Raw genomic sequence first — 23402 nt, forward strand, 5'->3', positions numbered from 1 at the left:
CCTGCTTTGTTTTTTGCCTCCGACACGCGCCGTAACCAAACAATGATCTGAAAGCGAGACGGGTTCAACTGAATAGTCATTCCACGAGGGGCCTAGCTCTGACGACACATATATCCTATCTAATCTGGCATGGCTAGCTCCTTGAAAATGTGTGAATTTTGCAGCGCATGTAGCATTTGCGAAGCACGCAACGTCCTCGAGCAACAAGCGGCTGATATTTTCAAACAAAAAAGTAGCGCTTGCATCAGAGGGGGCGTTTTCGTTCGAACGGTCCCCTTGTCTATAAACACAGTTAAAGTCACCGAGAAAAATAAGCTGCCTGTCACACACTAGATGTTTAACTATATCTTCAAAAAAATACGACGTTCTTTGGGCTTTGTGGGAGCATAAACACACACAACCCTTAGAGGCTGTTGGTGATATACGAAATCACAGCAGACGAGACGCCCCTCTGAGCAGGCCTTAATACGTTCAACCACGCAGTTTTTCGCCTTTCTTATAAGCAAACAGCAGTCTCCTGCTGTTCCAGCCGCATGGCTGACGCACACGTAATACGCATCAAGGAAAGGTTGCACAATGGTGTCCGTATGCTGCTCAGATTCAATTTTAGTTTCTTTTACAGCTATCAAATCAATTTGCGTTTCTTCCATCAGCTGCCGAACCTGAAATTGACGTTTCCTTGAACGAAGGCCTCGTGCATTTAGCGTCGCTACTTGAAGGGGCGTATCGGCTGTCACTGATAATGAGGTACTCACAGACACCATGGTTTACGTTTTAGCGGAAAACACAAGACTCAGTGCTCCTTAAAACGCGTCGCGGACTGTGACCGCGGCTGGTGCGATTCAAAGTTGCCCTTTTTTTCATTTAGTTAGGAACGCTCGTTGGGTTGGTTTTTACGATAGTAAGAGAAAAAAGCGGCCCCGCAAGAAAAACAATGGCGTGTTCGACATGCCGCAGACAAGCTCCAGCCGTGCAAGAAAAAAAAATTACGCGTTTGAAATGACGCAAAACGGTTCCAACATACGTTAAACCAAGCACAAAGAGAATAGACTCCTGCAGGCGTAGTCTCAGGCAGTAGGCGCGCAAGCACTGCGAAGGCGGGAAATTTGAAATAGCGTGGGGGGCAGCAATGAGCGGATAATGGCGCTGTGAGCCTATGGTGGTGAATCACTGCTCTGCACTTCCGACAGCTTTCAAATTGAGTTTAATGGCTTTAATTTTTTGCTCTCATGTTTAAGCATACATGTATATATTTGTTCTACGTTTCAATATTAATGTAAGTGCTTAATGGCGCGTTCGAAATGCCACAGAAAGGCTACAGCCGTGCAAGAAAAAAATTACGCGTTGAAAATGACCCTTCCGGCATACGAAATTAAAGCAAGCACAAAAAGAACAGACTCCTGCTGGCGTAGCTTGAGGCAGTAGGAGCGCAAGCACAGCGAAGGCTGGAAATTTGAAATTGCGGGGAGAGGGGGGGGGGGGGGGCAGCAGTACGCATTCAAAGTTTCGAAAGGTCGCACACCCTCAAATATACTGAGTGGTTACTTCAGTACAAGCCTGTATTAAATTGCGAGATGGCAGTTGTTTATCCGTGCCTTGAGCTATTCCATAACCCATCAAACAAATGAAAAAGCAGAGTTCGAAAGAGTTAAAAGATTTTCCAGCTTTTTATTGTAAATACTTGACATTTCTGCAGAAACAAGAGAGAAATGTGGCCAGCGACATGAAAGTTGCGAAGTTCAAAGATTATTGGCCACGAAAAGCTAAAAACTAAAAGATAAAAACTAAAAGATCCTCAAGCCACTAAATAGGCGTAGTTTAGGGTCCGTCGTACGGGGCACTCAACGCACGTTCCTCCGTGCCTTGTCCAGTTCGTGCTTAACCTCCCGCTTCGCTCTGTCGAGTTGAACCACGCGCACCTCGTACTGCTTGCGGGCTCTGTTCTTGGCGCGCTCGCACTGCAGCTTGATGTAGTCGAGGCGCGTCATCTCGTGCTCCTTCTTGCCCAGTTGGACGAAGGCACAGTCGGTGGCACGCGAGTGCTCCCCGAACGGGTCGTCGTCGGGCTCCCAGCCGTCCAGCTCCTTGAAGCACACGTAGCAGCGCACGAGGTCCGGCTCGTTCTCTGTCGGGCAGTGGTAGAAGCCGGCTTCCGCCATTCTTTGTGGCGTGCACTTGCAGTTGCCCGTCAGCGGCCACTGCGCGAAAGACGCCAGTCGGTTTTCCTGTAGGTCCATGTCGAGGTCTGTTCGGTGCAGCAGCACGGTGTTGAGAGTCAGGTCGGCAGCCATGGCGCAGGATGTGCAGGGTAGACGAACTGCGCGCACCCAGCCGCAGAGCAAGAATATTGTTGCAAGGCGACGCCGACGCGTCCGAGCGTCGACCGACCACGACGATAACGCCCCCACGCGGCTTGTTTTACTGTGCCTGGTTCCTGGCTTACGCATTCTTCTCTCCCTCGGTCGCTGTTTATTCCAGCAGCCATCACCCCAGCAGCAAAATCAATAACCCCTTCCTCTTTTTTTTATCGCGCACGCAGCGATGACGTCGCACTCGTGGTATTATACAGCAGTTGTCCAAAGGGTGCGCAGAAACGCATTCTCGGGAAATACTGGACATCTATAACAATGGGTGATATTGTTGCTCACGATAACCAAGAAGAAAACGCACATGTGATTGCAACCACACAAGATCACCACAAAGCGGAAAGGGTGGTTTACTAGCCGCGGGAGTGATCACTGCTTGATGGAACAGCGACCGAGAGAGAGGAGAATGCATAAACTAGGTCCCAGTCGCTCCGAAAAAGGCCGCGCGGGGGCGTTATCGCCTTTATCGGTCGAAGCTCGCGCGATTACCTTCAAATCGCACGCGACTGTACCAACCGGCTGGCCGAACCGAGCCCCGAACGTTTTTCTTCGTCTTCGTTCCCGAGTGATCACTTTGCGCGATCTAAGGTTCCTTCTCCTCGTCGTATGCGATGCTTCCTTCAGAAGGGTATGTTACATAACCCCTCCAGAAGCGTCTCGGGGCCAGCAACATTCAGGAGGAGCGGTTGTAACAATATATGGGAGAGGAAATGCCCCAGGGCGGCAAGCGCGGACGAGCGACCAGATAATCCCTCTGATAATCTGATTTTACGAGTGAACCAATTCGCCCAGCGGTACATTTTATTGGTTCTTTGCGTATATGGCAATTTTTTTAGGTGCGAGGCATCTCATGCTCGGAGCTGTGTCCCTCCCTCCCTCGTTGTCGTTGTACGCCGTGCGCACTCCACTGCGCATGCGTGTCTCTTCAGTACCGTCAGCGTTTGGCCTGACGTCAGCGCAGTCCACTGTAAAAATAAATAATTAGGCGGCGCCCGGTTTCGATCCCACGATTCTCTGGGCGCAACGGGAGGTACGTGGCGCTTTTCCCACTGTGCTACAAACCGAGACGGGAGAATGTGCTGCGAACGCGCCTTATGTCCTTCACTCATTCAAACTACGTCAAGAAGCTGCTGATATAACGAGGGCACGCGAAGCTGAACGTCAACGGAACCGACGAACTGAAAACTAATGGGAACTTCAGTCGGCCCCATGGCTGCTTCGCATACTACTCACGCTTCCCCTACCGAAAGGTGGTGTAATTTGTTTTGTTCTGAGCTTTGGCCACATAATTTACAATTTTGAAATTAGGCCAATTTCATCCAAATAAGAGAACGAACTCTGTAGAGCTTGGCGCTCCTTCGACGGACGAATCCATGGTCCTAAACTAATTCAGAGAGTAATTGGTCCCTGTTCTATACGTTCAATGATTGCAAGGAAGTCGGATCTCGGTTCCATGTAGGCTGCACATTTTAATAAAATGTGTTCAATTGTTTCCGCACAAGCACAATTGTCGCACCGAGGATTTGGCGTCGCTCCAAGGCGAAATAGGTAGCTATTTGAGTAGGCACAGTTTAGCCGTAGACGATGATACAACGTTTCCAGGTTACGAGGAAGCTGTGTCGGGAGTCTCGACTTTAATTCTGGGTCAATAGTGTGCAAAAAGCAGCGAGTATTTTGTAAGTTGCTCCAAAAACGGCTTCTTTCAGTCACCGCAAAGTGGTTAGCCATGGCAGAAGCTTCTGTTTTCGTGAAATACATCTTGCTGTATTTTCGGTAAAGAAGGCCTTTACGGGCCGCTTCGTCGGCTTTTTGGTTACCTTTGATGCCACTGTGTGCAGGTATCCACTGCAATTTAATGTTGTGTCCAGCAGACCAGGCAAGCTGGTGAAGGTATGATATATCATAGGCTGCGATTTGGTAGGGGGAAAATCTACTTCTCCTACCTAGACTTTGCAGAGCTGCCTTAGAGTCTGTGAAGATACCCCATTGGTGCGGCTTATGGCGCAGGATGTAAACGATTGCCTCCTTCAGAGCGTAGAGCTCAGCCGCTGTCGAAGATGTTTGTCGCTCCTGACGAAATGAAAGCGTTTCACCAGTTTCGGGTATGTATAGACCAAAAGAAGAGCTTCGCATGGTTGATGAACCATCGGTTAATATGAATGTTCTTGCTGAATGCGCTGTATACAGGTAGTATAAAACGACGTGGAGGATGTCTGACTGATGCATAGTCTTTTTGTGGCAAATTCCTGGGATACCACATTCAATTTGTAGGGGAGCAAGGTTCCACGGAGGGAAATGCGGCGGAATTATTGGTGAGGGTTGGGTTGGAACAGACAGTGGTATGCTATGAATGGTCTCGGCGAATGCGGAGCTGCTGCAGTTGGAGTGGACACGGATTAGAAACTTATTTCTTCGGAGTAGACGATGCCTCAAGTGCACTCGAAGGGTCTTCTGTTGTCGAATAGCTTCAAAAGGCAAACAACGTGCCTCTGCCATGGTTCCAACACTCGAAGATCCCTTCGGAAGTCTAAGACAGGTGCGTAGGTGGTTGTTTCTGGCTGCCTCAAGGCTTTTCTTGCTTGTCTCAGATATTTTATGCAGGATAAGGAGGCTGTAACGCCGCACTCCATCCACATAGCTCTTGTGCAGCCTAATCTTTGAATGGCAATCACTGCCCCATCGCTGATCTGCAAGAAATTTAAAGATTTGAGCGGCTGAAGAAATGCGGCTCCGTACCCTTTTGACTTCGGGTTCCCAGGTCAAGCTGCGGTCTATTAAATCTCCTAGAAATTTTACCGCAGTTTTCCTCGTCATAAAGGCCCCGTTTGATTCAGTCCTCCACACAGCAATTCTTGCCGCTCTTGAAGATCATGGCTTTGGTGGCAAGTAAAATAATGGATAGCAGACTACCTTGATGGCCGACACCTTTTCATGGCCACTCCGTAAGGTTCAACTTCGCATTACGCTGTGGAAAAAGGTGTACCACAAGGTGTCGTACTAAGTCCGTTGCTGTTAAACCTGACCCTCATTTCACTCCAAAGAATCCTTCCGGGTGAAGTGAAGATCTTGCTGTACGCAGATGATATCTGTGTGTGGTGTGCTTCTCGTTCACGACGATGTACACAGCAGCGATTACAGAAAGACGTGTACAACATTTCTTACCACCTCGCAACCCGCGGCCTTCAACTTTCTCCAGATAAGAGCGTGGCCATGGCCTTCACACGAGAAAATATGGATCGCTATCCATTGATATTGGGCGGACGCATACTTTCGTATGCACGAGCTAATATATGACTAAAATCGCGACACCGAATGTCTGAGAAGGCACACAGGGATACAGGTTTAACCTCGGACATTGGCGACTTGGATATCCACAAGGAAATGCGACTAGTATTACTCTAGAACGTACCATCAACGACAAATGTTCCACATGGAACACGCACGCACACTCCTCACCCCACTGCCCCGCTTGTGGGGCGCTCCAAACCATGGATCACCTCCTCTGGCCATGCCCCCCCAACCCATTCCCCTCATATCGCGATGGTGAGCAGTGGGCCAGGGCGTTGGGCAGCTGGGATTGGGCGGTGCAAGAAGCCATCGTAGATCGGGCTGCCAAAGTAACCGGGGACCTTTCTCCCTCGGTCACCATCCCTCCCCCAAATTAGCCCTTGCGACAATAAAACTTTTCTCTCTCTCTCTCTCTCTCTCTCTATCTATCTATCTATCTATCTATCTATCTCTCTCACACACACACACACACACACACACACACACACACACACACACACACACACACGCACACACGCACGCACGCACGCACGCACGCACGCACACACGCACACACGCACACACGCACGCACACACACACACACACACACGCACGCACGCACGCACGCACGCACGCACGCACGCACGCACGCACGCGCGCACGCGCACACGCGCGCACGCACACACACACACACACACACACACACACACACACACACACACACACACACACACACACACACACACACACACACACACACACACACACACACACACACACACACACACACACACACACACACACACACACACACACACACACACACACACACACACACACACACACACACACACACACACACACACACACACACACACACACACACACACACACACACACACACACACACACACACACACACACACACACACACACACACACACACACACACACACACACACACACACACACACACACACACACACACACACACACACACACACACACACACACACACACACACACACACACACACACACACACACACACACACACACACACACACACACACACACACACACACACACACACACACACACACACACACACACACACACACACACACACACACACACACACACACACACACACACACACACACACACACACACACACACACACACACACACACACACACACACACACACACACACACACACACACACACACACACACACACACACACACACACACACACACACACACACACACACACACACACACACACACACACACACACACACACACACACACACACACACACACACACACACACACACACACACACACACACACACACACACACACACACACACACACACACACACACACACACACACACACACACACACACACACGTACGCGCACCCACGCGTACGCACAAACAAACGCACAGACAAAACAGGACCTTCGCTGTACCACCGAAAATCTGCTTTACCAGCAAGCCCACGTTTACTCGAGCAGCGATGGAGAAAGGACTCACATTGCATTACGTTGTAGAGAAGGGTACTGTTGGCCACTTCATCGACCACATGTGGCCGCCAAGTTTCTGATGACGAAGCGAGAACGTAGAGGTGATAGGAACGCCAGAAGTGGATGAGACGAAAAGCGGGCGCACACCATGCGAATGAAGCTCATGCGCCCTGGCTGGGCGCCCTGAATTAGATTTCCAGGTCATGCGCTCGGAGGACATTACTGTTTTGGTTCTGTCTGTGTGTTTTGTGGTTTCAAGCGTTTTTACAAGACTTTTCGGCAACTTCTAGTTGGTTAAACACACAACGTCCACTACAACTGCCTGTCCGGAAGGAAAAGGTACTTGATTGCTTTTCCTAAAGCAGCTGGTTTTATTGCATGAGAAATTCCGGAGTTTATAAAACATCACTGAGGCTCTCTCTTTTGTTTACCAGCGCACACCAAGCGCGTAAAATTGTTGGTCAGACTCCACAGCGCATGCAGCAAAATGTCTCTCGAACCGCACGTGCATGCGGCCTCGCCATTCCCCAAATTCGTGCATTTCATCACTCGGATTTCTCTTCCTGGCTTAGGTATTATTCGGGGTCTGTCTTCAGCAATTATAGTTATTGCTCCGCTTTTTTGTATTGGGTATTTTTTTCATAGTATACATTGACAAAATTGTTGTCATAATGCCGACCATTCCTGGACCTTTAATGGTGTGCAGTATGTAATAAATGTACGAAATAACAAAATAAAACGTCGTCTTCGGGTGCATAAAGATTACAATCAGTCTTGCCGAATGCCAGAATGCATAAAAATGTGATTTATTTTTCGATACACTCAAACATCAATGGTGTGTTAGATTTTGCGCGGGACGACAAGAAAAGGCTGTTCATTTTTACTAAACCCGGGAAGCTTTTCTTTCTTCTGCTGTAGTTTTTCGCAGTACGCTGATTTCGGTCTACAAAGTTTTACCGAAACTGTTCTTTGATCCTCACTTTATCTTGATTTAGCTTCATCGTGTAATTAAATTTTCTATGAGTCGACTATTATCGGCAGCCGTCTTAACGGCTTTCACTATAAAAATTCCGCACAGTCTACGCGACAGATGCTTCGTGCGCTGAAGCAGGTTTGCTGAGTCTGACACATATATCCGCCACGACCCCATCCATTTCCCAAAACAGCAGCAACAAAGTGAATGCTTTCTTGTTATTTTATTATCTCTGAAACTCAAATATGTGCACCAACATTCAACGTGCTTTGTGGAAAAAAACTGCCCCTGTCGCACTTTCATGGCTTGGTCAAAGCATTTTAAAGCTGTTCGCAGGAGTCGCAGTCCTACGTTCTAATAGCATAAACATCAAGCCCATCTATACCTTCCTGCAATTTTTGAAGCCGCTTCGAAAAATTATTTTTCAACTCTTGTGCCTTATAAGCACCTTTAGATGTGAGCGTCAATATTAGGTTTATCGAATTTTGTTTTAGTTCAAAAATGCACCCCACTCGATATCGCCGTGCATCTAAACCAGATAATTCTGTCTCATCGGCATCAAGAAGCTCAGGTATTAAATATTTCTTTGCTAATAGTTTTTTGAGAGCTTGGTATATAATAAATTACAGTATTTACCTCAGCTTTGCCGTCCAACAATTCCACTACATTTGTATCCCAATCATTCATCTTTGCACACAACTGCAGTTTAAAAAACCCATTTGCTAGGATGGCGCACATAAACGCAAAACGTTTACGCCCAGCGTGCACCACGGCATGGCGTCCCCTTGCATGAAGCACAACCGACTCACCGCGAGGACGGAGCAGAAAGGACTGGCTCTATTGCTGTTTATGCTGCTGTTAAGTCCCCATGAGAACGATGGGCCGATTGGGTTGTGTGAAAAACGATTGAACACCAGACGAACATTCGTGATGGTAACATAGAATTTAAGGCACCTTTCCTCAGAGAAAGGTGGTTAAAACCTTAAGCTTTCTTCCATGCAGCTTCAGTAAAATTCAGCCCAAAATCCAAACGTCTTCGACCGTGTCCGAATCACGCAATGGGATAGACGTCGGCTTGATAACGCGAGGGTCCCAGGTTCTTTTCCGACCATGGAAGCATTTTTTTTTTCTTGTGGCCGTTGATGTGCCTTCGCTTATTATCATCATCATCGTTTTTTTTAAGTTCCTTAACCCCCGTATTCAAAAAGCATACTTAACTTATGCCATAAGGAAGCCTTCCGTAAGTGTCGGAAAAGGACCAGAATGAGGAAAGGCCGCATTGCGCTTCACAAACCTTCCTTAAGGTGCACTTATCAAAGGCGCCCTTTTGGCACGCCAGGCCCCTGCGAACGAGGCTAGCGCGCGATGCGCCAATCCGTACACGGTGTGTGGGAGGAACTTGACCTTTGCACCAATAAGGGAGAACGCTTCCGTGGCGCCAGCTTCGAAGCGCTCGGACCAGCCAGCTCCGTCCGCAGCCAGTACCCGCAGGAAACTTTAGGCGGCAGAATACATCGCAGCAGAACATCGCGGCAGAATACTGACCGCCGCTTGCGCTACTACCACGCATGATGCTGTGGTGAAAAGTCACGCAATATATAAATATTGCGTGAAAATTCACCACAGCATCATCGCCTTTCGCGCATGCGTAACTTGGTTTGCACGATTAGTTCCATTCGGGCAAGCGGCAGCAAACTGCAGCTGCACCTGCCGGCGTCGTTCTACGAGCGGAGGCAGCGCCATGGTGCCAGCGCTGGCCGCATCGCGCGCCGGCCGGGCCGGCGGGCAGGTGTGAGGTGTGCGGTGTGCGCACGGCCGCGTCAGGGCGGCAGAGAGAGAATCAACTTTTATTGAGTTCTTTAAAGAAGGTGTGTGCAGGCGTGTGCGCGGATCGTTGTTGCTCGCGGGAAGCGCTTTATTGTTTACAGCTTTATCATTTTCTCGCGCACGACGCGCGAAATAGAACACCTCCGCCAAAGCTATCGTAGTAGTCTGCAATGTTGGTAGGTTGGGAGCTAATTTAAGTAGCGCTTACTTATCTGTCCGATAATTTCGCGAAAAGGCGTCCTTTCAGCATAAGTTTGGTTCTTGAAAGACGTTAAGGCGCCGAAAATTGTCTGACGGGAAAAGTTCTACTTAAGTTCGGTTAATGAATACGGGGGTAAGTTAAGTTGCTTTTCTTCCAGTGCGGTATAGAAAGATTCGCTTTAAAAACCGAATCACCTACTTCGCGGCTGCTGCTACCGGATGGCTATGCGAAGATAACCATAGGATAACGCAGTGATAAATCAATAGGAAGAATTCTATTATTTCCGAGTGGGGATTGTCCGATAGTGCGGAAGCATCGTTTGTAGAGACTCATCCCCCTACAGGACTCCATAGGTTTGCCTTGTAGGCGCTAGGTCTCGGGTTCAGGTCTGAGTTTATTAATAATAGTCCTTTGCGCCTTTTAATAAATGCTCCATATGTCGCAAACATTCGTATGGAACTGGTTGGATCACGTGTTGCGGAGGGACGGACGGACGGACGGACGGACGGACGGACGGATAAACGGACAGACAGACGGGGTGGGGGAGGGGTCACCGAAGAAGGTGTACGCATTGAAAATGTACTTCCATAGATACACATGTCGCAATCCTCACGGCGGACTTGCTCAGCCGAAAACATGTTATTCCGCCGGGAAGTACCTGCATCAATTCTGCGAGTATGTGTACTTTTACTACCTAGTAAAAAAAGTGGAAAAGTTTCTCAGAATAAGAGAGAAAGGTAAAGCCTGAGGCGACGTCGAAGTAACCGAGTAGATACTAAACGAGGTGGGGATGTGCTTGGAAGTCACGACCGTTTAGATCAAAATTCCTCAGAACTAGAAAAATCACAGCGTCATTCAAATTTACGGGAAAGATGATGTGCGAGAACTTGAAACTTGTCGACCCGTCAGCATACCTTCGGTCTCGTATAAGTTGCTTATGAAGATAATTCGTAATCGCATGAGTAATCTCTTAGAGTTGTGGTCTCTCTACCTCGCAATATGCATAACCCTAGCATTGCACCAGGCAGGCATTCATGCACACTGCGAGGAACCACCGCGGGTTCGAGCTATTTGAGCACGCTCACGATACTGAAACGCCGTCGCGCCAACTTAACACCGCCTCTGTTGGGCAGGTGGAGAAGGGGGCGACAAAGGAATATGCCCAAGGTCCGGAGGGAAGACGTTTATTTTATACTAACGTTATAGACACATATTTTACAGTCCCAATTACATAATTTACAGTACAGGTATACGTACTTCCCGTTAGGTGAAAGGGCCGATGGGGCGCCACGCGCAAGTGCGCACGTTTCGTTGGCGCAGAGCCAGTGGGCTCTTCTGTCAGGGCAAATTCCGAGGTGCGCGCACGTTGTGCGCGCGCGCATCGCCGTGCTGGCCTGATCGGCTCGCAGCAGCGAGGGAGACGGGGCCCATTCGCTCACAGGCGCGTACCGCACGGCGTGATCGTCGAGTGGTAGGTACGGCCTTACTATATGCAAGCGTAGGTGCAACAGGAGCAGCCTTAGGCACGGGCCGCAGCCGGAAGGGCTGGTGGGCTTTCGCCGGCGCAACCGAGTTGCAGCCGGCTGGTAAAGAAAGCGTCACATACCTTCGGCCAACGCCTTCGGCGTTCTGGAAGCGTCTCCCCGAACGGACCCCCGCGCAGGGCGCGCGTTCGCGTCCCCGGCGAGAGTCGGGTTCGGGCATCGTTCAAACGGACCAATGAGGTGAGGTTAGCTCCGCTACCAGGGCGGAGCGCCCGCTGCGTGGCAGTGTTTTATCGCCGCAACGGTCTCTACAGGCTTCACCTCACGCAAGAGTTTGAGAGACGGCTCGGCTCTACACAGTGGCGCCAAGACGAGCCGGAATTTTGGAGGAGAGAGGGGAAGAGCGCCGCGTAATGACACAAACCCAGTGATCGCGCAATGGCTAGGGCGTCAGGATCCCCACAGAGTCGAAACCACAAAGGGAAGATGCGGGATTTAGGAAAGGCTACTCGACCGTAGACACATTCGTGCCGTCGGAAATTCACGCATATATGCGAGGGGCATAATCAATTTCTTAACATGTCATTAGTGGATTGGGGAAAACATCTAATTTCTTATCCTCCTCCGCGGGATTGAAGCTGTTGTAGACCAATGGTTATAGGAGACGCATATAACTACTGTATACGAGCACGATAATTATGCGGAACAAAAGGGGGAAGTTCTCTATCAGGAAGCAGAAAAGGAGACAGAGCATTACAGAAGTTTTTTATGCCATGCTAATAGGGGGTACTTAAAAAGCTTGATCGGCAGAAGTAAGGAATACCCGCACACGGAGAATATTTGAGCCATTTGAGGTTGAAGACTCATATCGGTAAATACTGAGAAGACAATCAAAAATGCTTCAAAAACTGCGCTCATAAAGCTTGGTTAGCGTCAGAGGTAAATGTCAAGAAATCGAAAGTGATGTTCATGAGACATGTGTACATGCAGGCGGGCGGCCGTACAGACCATACGGGCTTTTTTAACTTTTGGTAGATTACGTACACATGGACGTGGGTGCATATAACTGTCCTGTATAACCGGTTATTGCCAACAGCATCCAGGAGTCAGAAATCGGGCGCAGAATTATTTTGGACCGGAATGCAGTGGGCAAGCACTCTGAAGTAATGAAAGGTAGGCTGAACTTGTAACTAGAGAGATATAGGCGGGAAACGAGTGCACAGTCTCGTTGATGACCTATGAGGCAATAACATGAAAGCTCAGCCCTTCTAAAGAGACGTTAGGTCGGCTCAGGAAGCCATATGGGAACAATGGGAAGGAAAATCATTGGAGTAACGACTAAGGAGTGAGCGTCTTGGAATAGGGAACAAGTTTTTTTTTTATTGTGGAGTTTAACGCGCCTACGCTTCACAGGCGATGAGAGGGGCCGTAGTGGAGGAATCTGGATTAATTTAGATCACCTGGGGATCTTTAAAGGGCGCTGAAATCTCGAACACGCGGGTGTTTTTGCTTTTCGCCTAAGTGGTTTAACCGTTAAACGAGTGGCGGGTGTTGGAAGACACGGAGCTTTGTCTGGAAACCAGCAGCAGACATTTTCCGTTTGTAGTACAGTTCCCGAGCGAGGAGGAGCGCTTTCGGTTCCCACCCGGAAGTCCTACCATCTTCACATTTCATTCCCGTGAACTGCGCCAGTGAAGGTCATCCAAGTGAAAGGGATGCACAATTGCTGCACTCGTTGTGTGGCAGGCGAAACATAGAGTACCGTTGCATTTTCGGAGATTTTGTGCAATGAGACAGTGAGGCGTCAACCACCGATGTCTTGACAGACAATGAAATAAGCGATGCCATCTCATGCGAGTCCGCCACACCAAGTGCCACTCCTGACAAAGCGGCTGATTATCAAAAGAGAAGATACCTTCAAGCAGAGCTGAGGTCATATCGGCCCTTTTCATGATTGAAACAGCACTGCACACTAGAGAGAAACATTAAGCTGATTACCAAGCCTTCACACGCATTGAGACACTCTGAACAGCTCCTGATCGAGCATATGTGTAAGCAACTGCCCTGAAGCACTTCCAAACACTGGACTGCTATCCTACCCTTAATAAAAAGGTGCTGTTTTGCGATTTTAGTAAAAACCAACCATTTCTTGAATAGAAGACATTTCAAACGCAGTAGCCGTGGGAAAAGAGCCTATATTTGTAAAGCGACGACACTCATACAGTGAACTTTTTTTACGGTCCGAGCAACGTCACTATATCGAGGCTCCACTCTCTGATGAAAATCCACATGTTGAGTAAACAAGGAAATCGGGGGGAACCGCAAGTGGCCTTTTGGGTAGCTATGATTTAGGAATTTGCTGTGATGTCTGTGTCCTATGTTTTCTATGTACTCCACATAACAAAACCAGGGGACTTCCGCAAACAATGGCATACAATGCAAACAATAGCAATGGCATATGACTCCAGGGCGTTGAAAAGGATGGCCTGGGTGTATCCTGTTTAGACAACCCCTGAAACGATGCGGGTACAACGATTCTTATTTTTTGAGTATTTCCACATTACGTTCGCATCTTACTCAAGGATAAAAAAAGAAAACGCAAACGTCTTTTCAATAGATGCGCAGTGAATTGGCTCGTTAACGCAAGTGGCGAATGCATTTAGAACTAAGCCTGTGGCTTGTACTATACATGAAGCCGTACGACTTCCACCTTAAATTTGGCATTGGACTAACCGGCAGTAGACAACAGTCGCGCATGCAGTAAACGCAGGGAACGAAATAATGGAGTATTCATTACGTTTGCTCGGAATCAATTCAAGTCTATACAAATTTTCTCTATACGCTTGTCCTAAGACTGCATGCGGCTGGGACATAATATAGTGCCACAATCTAGCTTTTCAACGGCCGGTCTCTGCCTACTGCCGTCCACAGGATCGCAGTGCAGGTACTGCGGTAAACTGACACGCCGAGAGCGGAAGCGCTGCCTGGCACATGTTGCGTAAACAGGGCAGGCGCTTCTGTGCTTGCTTCTATGGAGAGAGCGCTCACTTCTCCCAATGCCCGAATCCTTGGCAGGGAGGGGGCTCTCAAACTTGACTCCCGGAGAGAAGAACTCATTAGGGCCCGAGCGGAACTGAAAGACTCGTTTGGCGCTTGTTGCCTGTCGTGGCTCGCTCCCCCAGCTGTCCCACTGTCAGCCCCCTTCCGCGTTGGCGCTAGACATCGGTGTCCCCGTCGCCAAGCAGATGTTGGCGGCGGAGGCCAGCTATAGACACGGCTCCCGCTCAACAAGGAGGGGCCTTTCACGGGCACCGACGAGGGTCCAAATCACGCGCCCCGTCATCCTCTCTGTGAGCCATTTGGATAAGGAAAAGGTTCGCACTCCCTCCTCGTTTCCACCGCTGAGTTTATAACGGCACTTCCTTGTGGCCTCACCGGCACCCTGATTACTTGGAACACAGGACGCGCCACCCCTCGTCTGGCGTCCTAGTTTCCGCAAGTACTGCTCTTTAGGGGAAAGTGCTGTCCAAACACTCACGGCTCCTCCAAGAGCAAAACGGCTTTTGCCTTATCGTCTCATCGGTTTCCAGAATCGCCTGATCTTTTCACGTTCACGGTGTCTGACATCGGCAATCGTCCAGGGATGGTAGAGACAAGGAGGGCAATTCTAACCGAAGGAACCTACGTAAGCATGCATGATCACTTGAACGCGCAGTACAAGCATTCTTCTGAAACGTCGGAAACCTCGTAGCTGCAAAGTTAACCATGAATAAAAATAAATATTACTCACTCCGTAGTGACATAAATGTCTGCTACGACGTGATAAATTCACAGTACTTGCACAACTCAAATTTCGCATGTTTTAGACACGTAGGTTCGAAGGCTGCGCGTGATTGCTGTAGAAATATTCACTTATGTGTTGATAAAATTGAAATGGAAGTAAAAAATAAACGACGTTTTTACTCAATTATTTATGAATTTCAGCTTTGAACGGCCCAATAAGGGAGATAGCAGGGCTTTGAGAACTTCATGTGCAGTTATAGTTCTTGCAATGTTTCCCCCAACGATTGATTGTGGTTGAGCAAGCTCACCCGCTTAGTCCAAAACTTGCATGTTTTGGAAGTCATGTTAAGTCACCGTATTCGAAATGATAGCCTACGTGCAACGAGCTTTCACCCTCAGTTGCAGTACCGCACGAGAACTTTTCTGAACGTCCTCGATTGCTTGTGTAGGTGGCGCCGGAAGCACTTGCCAAAAAAAGCCTCCCTATATTTCTAGCTTCGCTGACCAAACTGAAACTTCACCAGGAATCAAACTGGTCAGGATTTTACTTTTTATGCGAACTGCCCAGGAGAACTGCAACAAATAGATAAGCTTCGCGGGAACAGCTATGAGCTTCACCAAAAGCCTCGTCACCCGTACAAATGAACAGCCGACGCATTCTGTGTAAGTCGAACGCAGCGGGAAACAGGCGAACACGACACACGCCGCCATTGAAGGTCATTTTCAGAAAAAAATGTTCGGGACGCCACATACCACCAAGAATATTTAATGAGCTTGTTAGGTGTATAAAAGAGAAGCATTGCCAAGTGCTCGCAGAGATACGAACCCTGCATGTGGCAATTTGAGGTAGCCGGATTTCACTATAACATTTACGAAATCGGGCCGCCTTACCCAAAATTTGATTTATCATACTGAAAATGGTTAAGAAATGTGAAAGATAACTGCCTGCAATACTGTTTCTTCCTTCCCCAGCAACGAAAGCACGTTTCGTCACAGACACAGATGCTGCGCCGAAAGCTATCAAACCCTTATTTTTGGATAAGAACTAATCGACGAATGCGGTTTTCTGAGCCTCCTTATTAAAGTCCCTATGAAATTGGCCAAGTGTAATAATGGTATAACATGGGGCTATCGGTGCTATGCGTTTCATTAGACTGTGAGAGTATTTTTAAATTTCTATTTGTGTCGTTAAGGAAGCCTATAGTTCAGTCTCTTTGCTTATTTCCTAGCTTTCTAATACTTAGAAGCAAGAAAATCTCAAAATTCTTCACCTCCAAACTTTTGTGATAATCGACTTCAATAATATTTTTCCCTGCTGTTTCAGATGAATTTATCCCGATTGTTGATTTGAAACAAGGGTCTTCTTGGCATGTGTTAGGGCAGTTAGGCGTTGTTATTTTTTTTCAGCGGAATGGGGCCTCGTTCTTTCAGAGCACTTATTGCAAAATTATTATGTAATAAATTAACTGAAGGGAACTACTGGTTCAGCTGAAGCTACATGGTCCGCCCGTTTAAGGCGTTTTAAAAGTCTCATACAGGTAAAGCAAAGGGCGGGCGAGTGAACTGACCATTGTACGAACAGCTGGCTGGGGGTTTCTGGTGCCTGGAACCATCCTGTCTGTGAGATGTAGATAGATATTGTTTTTGCTGCCGTTGCCTTTCAGTGTGCATATTATTTTCACAGTAAAGGTCTGCATGTAGCCGACCCCTTTCTGTCGATTATCAGCTGTTCCCAAGGATGTTATTGCAGTGTCATTCATAGGACCTCATTGCGATTCTCGGGCAATAAGGGATGCCTCTGTTCAATTGGGAGCTTCGGCTAGCCCCCAAACGGGGCCATAAATTCACCTAATGGTGCCTTTTATTTCTACACACTCGTTTCCTTTAGGTTACTGCCAACAGTTTGTACAATGCTGTTCTTCTCTTTCATCTTCGTTATATAACTGTAGCCTATCAAAACAGGAGGAGTTACAATCCAGGCTTCCCACCCTAGCTGAGGCGGGTGGCAAAGGATTTGAGAGACAGTGCATGAAGTCATGGGTGCCATTCACGGCTGGAGCGGTTAGGCTTAGCAATCGCTGTAAGCACCAGGAAAGTATGCTGGCTTTTCGCGCTATATTTTTTCGTGCACGAGCCAGTCAGAATAAGGAGAGGAAAAGACGACCTTCCACATCCTCTACACGACATGGCAAGAGTATACGTTACGTGTGCTTAAAAATTAGCCGTGGCTTAGCTTGGCTTTCCAGGATATACGTACGCATGAGCTAAGGTTCAGCTGGTTATTTTTAGGTTTCCTGGTTGTGTACGATTACCTGATCCTAAAACAATTTCCTTTCCATTTTAATCCAATCCAATACAATCCCGGCTGCGGCAGCTCTGGCGCGCCAGCTGTGCTCCGTTAGACGTCACTGCTCCTCGCGCATGCGCAGCACGGCTCTCCAGGAGCCACGCGAAACTGCTCAACCTCGCCCAATGTAGCTCACGCTACAAAATCTGTCGATTGGCTAGAAAACCAGACCCTTCAATTCTCGGCCGACATTCTATACATGTTTTAATTGGCGCGTTTTGAGCACTTCTTTATTCATACATGTTAGATTCTACAGTTTGAAATTTGTTGTGTGGCACTTAAACATACTTTGAGTCTGCTCTTCCCTTTTTCACTCGTCTGCTGGTTCTTTTTAACGTATCATCTTCTGAGCCAGTAACATACGTGGGCCGACGCGTCGTCTGCCGTCTCCAAGTGGCGTGACTGTAAACGAGCTCTCCTTTTTGCGTGCCTCCCCATGCACCTCCGTACGGGCGGGGCCTGTCACAGTGGGAACGACTCGACGAGGCGTCAGGTCCTGCTCGAGACATCTTCGCCCGCTGACTCCCCGCGTCGGTTGCACCGGGGAGAGCTTGCTGTTCGCTGCTGCCGGCAACCATCCATGCGGCGGGAGACACATCCGCATGTGTTTCGCTGTCAACCACAGCCTTTAAACCGGGCAACGTGTCACGCGGAATTGCCTCGTCACTTCTCTGGTCTCGTCGCCCCTGTACACTGGCAACCGACGCTGTCCCAGTCAGACCAAATGCACCTTGTACATCAGCAGCGATACTCCTTAAGGGATTCCGGTATCGAAGCGCCAAGCCATTGCTCTGTCAAGCTTCTGTGCTCTAAATTCTGCACCAGTGAAATCTGCGGGGACTGTACGGAAATGAAAACTGCGCGTTTTTTTTTTTAATTTGTAGCGGCCGCATTTGATAACGTCAGTACGTCAGGAACAATTTGAAATTTAATTTATTTGTCTAATGGTTTTATTGGGCACAAAACATTCAGCAGTGCCAGTTCAACCCCTGCTCCTACACGCGGTTCAGGAGTGTTTCAGGCCTACTGAAAAATTGCGCCCACCTCCCCGCGAGGGGAACTCTGTGTAGATGCGACGCATCGTGGGGTTCACTAGGTGTTTCTGTTGGATTGATTCTGAAATCGCGTGAAACGTGTCGGGAAAGCGTATGATTATTATGTTTTATGTCTTGGTCAAACTTTCTAAGTGGTATTCTTGGGGCTTCGCTGTCGCAACGACCTTTACTCCATCATTGTTGCTGTAAGTGGGAGCTTCTTTTTCTTTTATTGCAAGTGTTAATCATTGCCCCATCATGCGCTGTATCAGTAGCTTCTTGACGTACTTTGAATGAGTCAAGGATATCAGGCGCGTTCGTAGCATTTGATTCTGTCTCGGTTTTGTGGCGCAGTGGGAAGAGCACCGTGTACTTCGCGTTCCGCCCACAGGGTTGTGGGATCGGAACCGGGGGCCGCTAACTATTAATTTTTTTATAGTGTAGGGGGAGGGATGTGGACAACGCCGCATGGAGGGACAAGGCGAGTGAATGAGATGCAGTCGCATCTAAAAGTAAACAAGTACGTGACTTGTTGACTTCAAATAATAGGGCCGGGTTACTGCACTACCCTACGATTCCCCTGAATTAAAATAATGCATTGCCGTTACCAAATAAAAAAAATGGCGCAACTTGCACTAGCGGAGCAAGGCTACAGAAACAGCAGAGCTGGCGGCCCCTCTGCATTCGTCGGAGACCCGGCTGTTGCACCTCACATGGATTTCCGAACTTGCCGCTGAAAGTTCTCCATGGCTGACACGCGCGGATCGTTTTGTCAGAAGCGTTTCATATTTCTCCAGTACAGAAATGTACCCACAGAGCCAGCTCGAACATCCAACGCTGCCCGTATTGTGACGAGACGTGCATACCTAACCTATATCAGTTGATATGGCCCTGTGCGCACTTCACGGATGGTCGCGAGCCACCATTAGGCGTCGGTTCCCCACCTGCAGATGAAGAAGCGCATCTGCAGCGTGTTCGCGCAGACCCCTCAGCGCTAGAGAAAATAATTGAGTATTCAGTAACCAGTGATCTCCACGAGTTGGTCTGTTAACCTAGACCGACTCCCGTGATAAACGTAGCACCCATCTCTCTAAGAAATCCACAAACTCTATCTTCAGGGAACCATGGACTTTGAAATGTTATCCACTATTTCAAGTGATTGAACCTTGACAAGTGACATCTTTTCAATCATTCCCTACCCCCTCCATCCGTGTCCCTCTCCTTCTCCACCAGGGCATTCATGCCCCCCGTGGCAATAAAAATTGGCCGCGTATCTGCTCCTTTCGTTGCAAATGTCGTCCAATGACAATAGTCTTTATAGGGTTTTGCCAAGTAAGGGTCTTCCTTCGCTTTCCGGTTCACCTCTCATGCTGTTTCTTTTGCATCGCGCTCCTCACAAGGTAAACACACAGAAGGTTTGCTCAAGGCGATTTGAATTTACCGCGTTCCACTGCTCCAGGCCGGGTCCCTTGATGCCAGTGCTGCAGTACGGCGGAGACGCGCGTGAATCGATGTGGCCTTCTTCAAGGTTTATAGAACCGCGTGGCCGTCCTTCACGTGCGTTTCAAGCAGAACATGGAACCTAGCTAGTGGAACCTATCGTTGTTTTTGCCGCGTGATTTCTCGTATGCCGCCAGGAGGTGGCGCGGGAAACAGCAGGTGACGGTTTTCTGCAGTACATGTAGAATATCATTGGCTATCAAAAACTCAAGCATCCATAAATTTTGTAATAAAGGAACACTGTAAATATCCCTTGTGTGCTACTTTCCTGCCTTATATTTGCGTAGTGTCTTGTTCTTGTTCAACAAAGTTGGCAAGTATGAACATATTAACCGGGCTTAGACGTTGACATTTGGCTGTGAGTATATAAGACTATTGCACAGTATCCATTTTACTTTGGCCGGGTGGCTGAATTGAGTCACAGACAGACAGACAGACCAAAATTTCTGGGTTGAAGTAGCCCAAGAAATACTATGGTCTTGAAAACTATTCCTCCTCCTCCTAAGGTGAACCGCATTAGCACGCGCTAGGACCCGCGACAACCGGATTCCCGAACTCGGCGTCTGTAGCGCGAACTCGGCATCTGCGCCCCCCCCCCCCCCTCCTGTCCTTCAGGCGTGAACGCATGTGAAAGAGCACGCGAGAGATCACGCAACGAAGGCTGGGCAGAGTGTTCTCGAAGGTCGAGCTGGCGGGGCCGCGCGCTCCTCACGAGGCGACGCTCATGCGCACTTGCTATTTTTGTAGGTATTTTCTTTTGCGAGCTCCTCAAGTGGAGTAACCCCACGCGCAAGCTGGCCGACGTCGGGCGGTCCTCACGAGACGCACGTTCACGTGCGCTCGGTCTTTTTTCATGGTATTTGTTCTGGAAACGCCATAGGGCCGAACAAAAACCTTAAACAGCTCTGCTGTGAAATTAGGTGATGCTTACGATACTCCCTCGTGCGAAACTTGGAGGCAGTGCAAACTGCAGTTTTTTCTGTGACGGCGCATACCTACTGCGTCTCAGGGAGTCTCATCGGCGAACGCACGGCGGCGCGCGGTATCATCTGGCCTTTTCTCGAACTGCGTCACCGCCGGGGAGCGTGCATTGCGGAGCCTCCGCATGCAGTCCTCCCCCTGGCACTTTCGCCATGCTGCACCCTCCCGCTTTTCCTGCTCGCTCTCTCTTCTGTGGCCTCTTCGTGGTCTCGATTATCTCGTAGCGCGCCGGTGCCTGGGAGCGTGTTTCCAAACGCTTAGCTGCACAGCGAAGTATGATGTCACTGTGCGCTCTTTTTTTCTTAGCTCTTGCTAAAGAAAGCCCGTCCTTTGAGCTCTATGGCCTTCAGGTAGAGTCTTGGTTACTGACATTGGTCGCCTGAGTTCGCGTCCCAGCGGGCCTACGCTTTTAAATTTTTTTTAGTTGCAATTTTTTTCCTAAACTCAATTCTACGTGTTATTTTTGTTATAAATGGTGATTTGGTATGTTTTAGGTCACTTTAGGTTCGGGACGCAGCCTATGACCACGCTTAATTAACGTCCTGCATTGCACGAATACACATGCCACGTGGGGAGCTCTGCAGCGAAGCGTTTGGAAATACCCAGCCGTGGAGCATGTCCCGCGTCGCCTCGGCATAACGTGCTCCCCCTTACACTTTCGTTATACTTTCCTCCTCCACTTTTCTGCTCGCTCTATCTCGTCTATCTTCGGTGCCCTCATCTTTAGGTGGTTACAACGAGGCCGACGAGACTCGAAACCACCGGAGCGAGCGCTTTAAAGCTGCGCTCTAAAAACTAGCGCACGTAACTTTGTGCTTGCTCCTTTTCTTACAAATTTAATGTTTATACAGGGCTGTAGCCATTAGCAGAACGAAAAAGAAAGGAAACAATCCCCGCAAGCGAAAACAAATTTTACTACCTCGGCATGCCGTCCTAAACACAAAAATAGATTTTTAAAGGGTTTGCACAACAGCTTCCCAACAGAAGGTCGGCTCAGTGACAATCGGAATAAAACAGTTATTTTGAGAAAAAATGAGCTTTCATTTTGAGTGCGCGTGTGTGCGCCATCGGGAGCCAAAATTCTGTTAAAAGTGAGCTTTAGTTAACGCTCAGTCACTTATTATCACTGTGATCACTTGGATGTATTTTGAGTACATCACTATAAATACGTCGCCGTAATGCCTGACCACCGTCCCCGTTCCGTCCAATGAGCGGCGGAATCTTGTAGCAGATTATGCAATTACAAACTGAAGAGGGCCGTTGTGGTTTGAGGGAAAGGAAAACGAAAGGAAGTGCACTTGGGATATTACAGAGCTCAGCAGGGAGCTCACCAGCATACAACCCAGGGCGAAGGAGGGGGGGTAAACGGAGGGACTCGTAAAGCACGACGTGGAACTCTGTTGACATGGCGCTCATTCATTTGTCGACAGCAGTATCACCCCCCCCCCCCCCTTCCGAACCAGTAGCAGTAGCAGCTAAGCAGTTAGTTAGACTAGACAGGGAAACGCATAACCGCAAACAAAGCATCCCTGAAGAGACAAAACAGCAGAAAAAGCGCGAAGTATAAGCGCTGGGAAAGTGCCATAATGGGGAAGCGGCCTGCCTTTCTGCACGAGTCGTCTACTTATTTAGTGCCGTTTTTAAAGACGATAGTCGTTCTTGGGTTACTTAAACCCAGAAATTTTGGTCTGTCTGTATGTCTGTATGTCTGTCCGTCTGTCTGTCTGTGACTCGATTCAGCCACCCGGCCAAAGCAAAACAATGCCTGCGCAATAGTCTTATATAGTCACAGCTAAATCTACCCCTCTGTGTCCGGTGTAATGTTCATACTTGTCAACATTGTTGAAGAAGAACAAGACATTACGCAAATGTGAAACAACAAATCAATACAGAAGTGATATTTGCAGTGTTCCTTTATAAAAATTCAAACATGCTTGGCTTTTGCGAAATTAAATACTTGATCAACTGCAGAAAAAGAATTCGCTCCGCCGTCGCCTGCTGTCGCCCGCGCCACTATAGCTTCTGGCGCCATTTTAAGAAATCAACCGGCAACAGTTACGCAAGGTTCCACTAGATAGGTTCACGTTCTGCTTGCAGCGCACGT

At 48.6% G+C, this 23402-nt stretch overlaps 1 pseudogene; it reads right to left on the reverse strand.

Moving 5' to 3' along the window:
• Positions 1 to 1648: 1648 nt before the first annotated feature.
• LOC144151344 (baculoviral IAP repeat-containing protein 5 pseudogene) lies at positions 1649 to 2410 on the reverse strand (annotated as a pseudogene).
• Positions 2411 to 23402: the final 20992 nt, after the last annotated feature.

The sequence above is a fragment of the Haemaphysalis longicornis genome, unplaced genomic scaffold, assembly GCF_048455015.1.
Source record: "Haemaphysalis longicornis isolate Haplotype H1 unplaced genomic scaffold, Haemaphysalis longicornis Haplotype H1 scaffold_9, whole genome shotgun sequence".
NCBI classification, from domain to species: Eukaryota; Metazoa; Arthropoda; class Arachnida; order Ixodida; family Ixodidae; genus Haemaphysalis; species Haemaphysalis longicornis.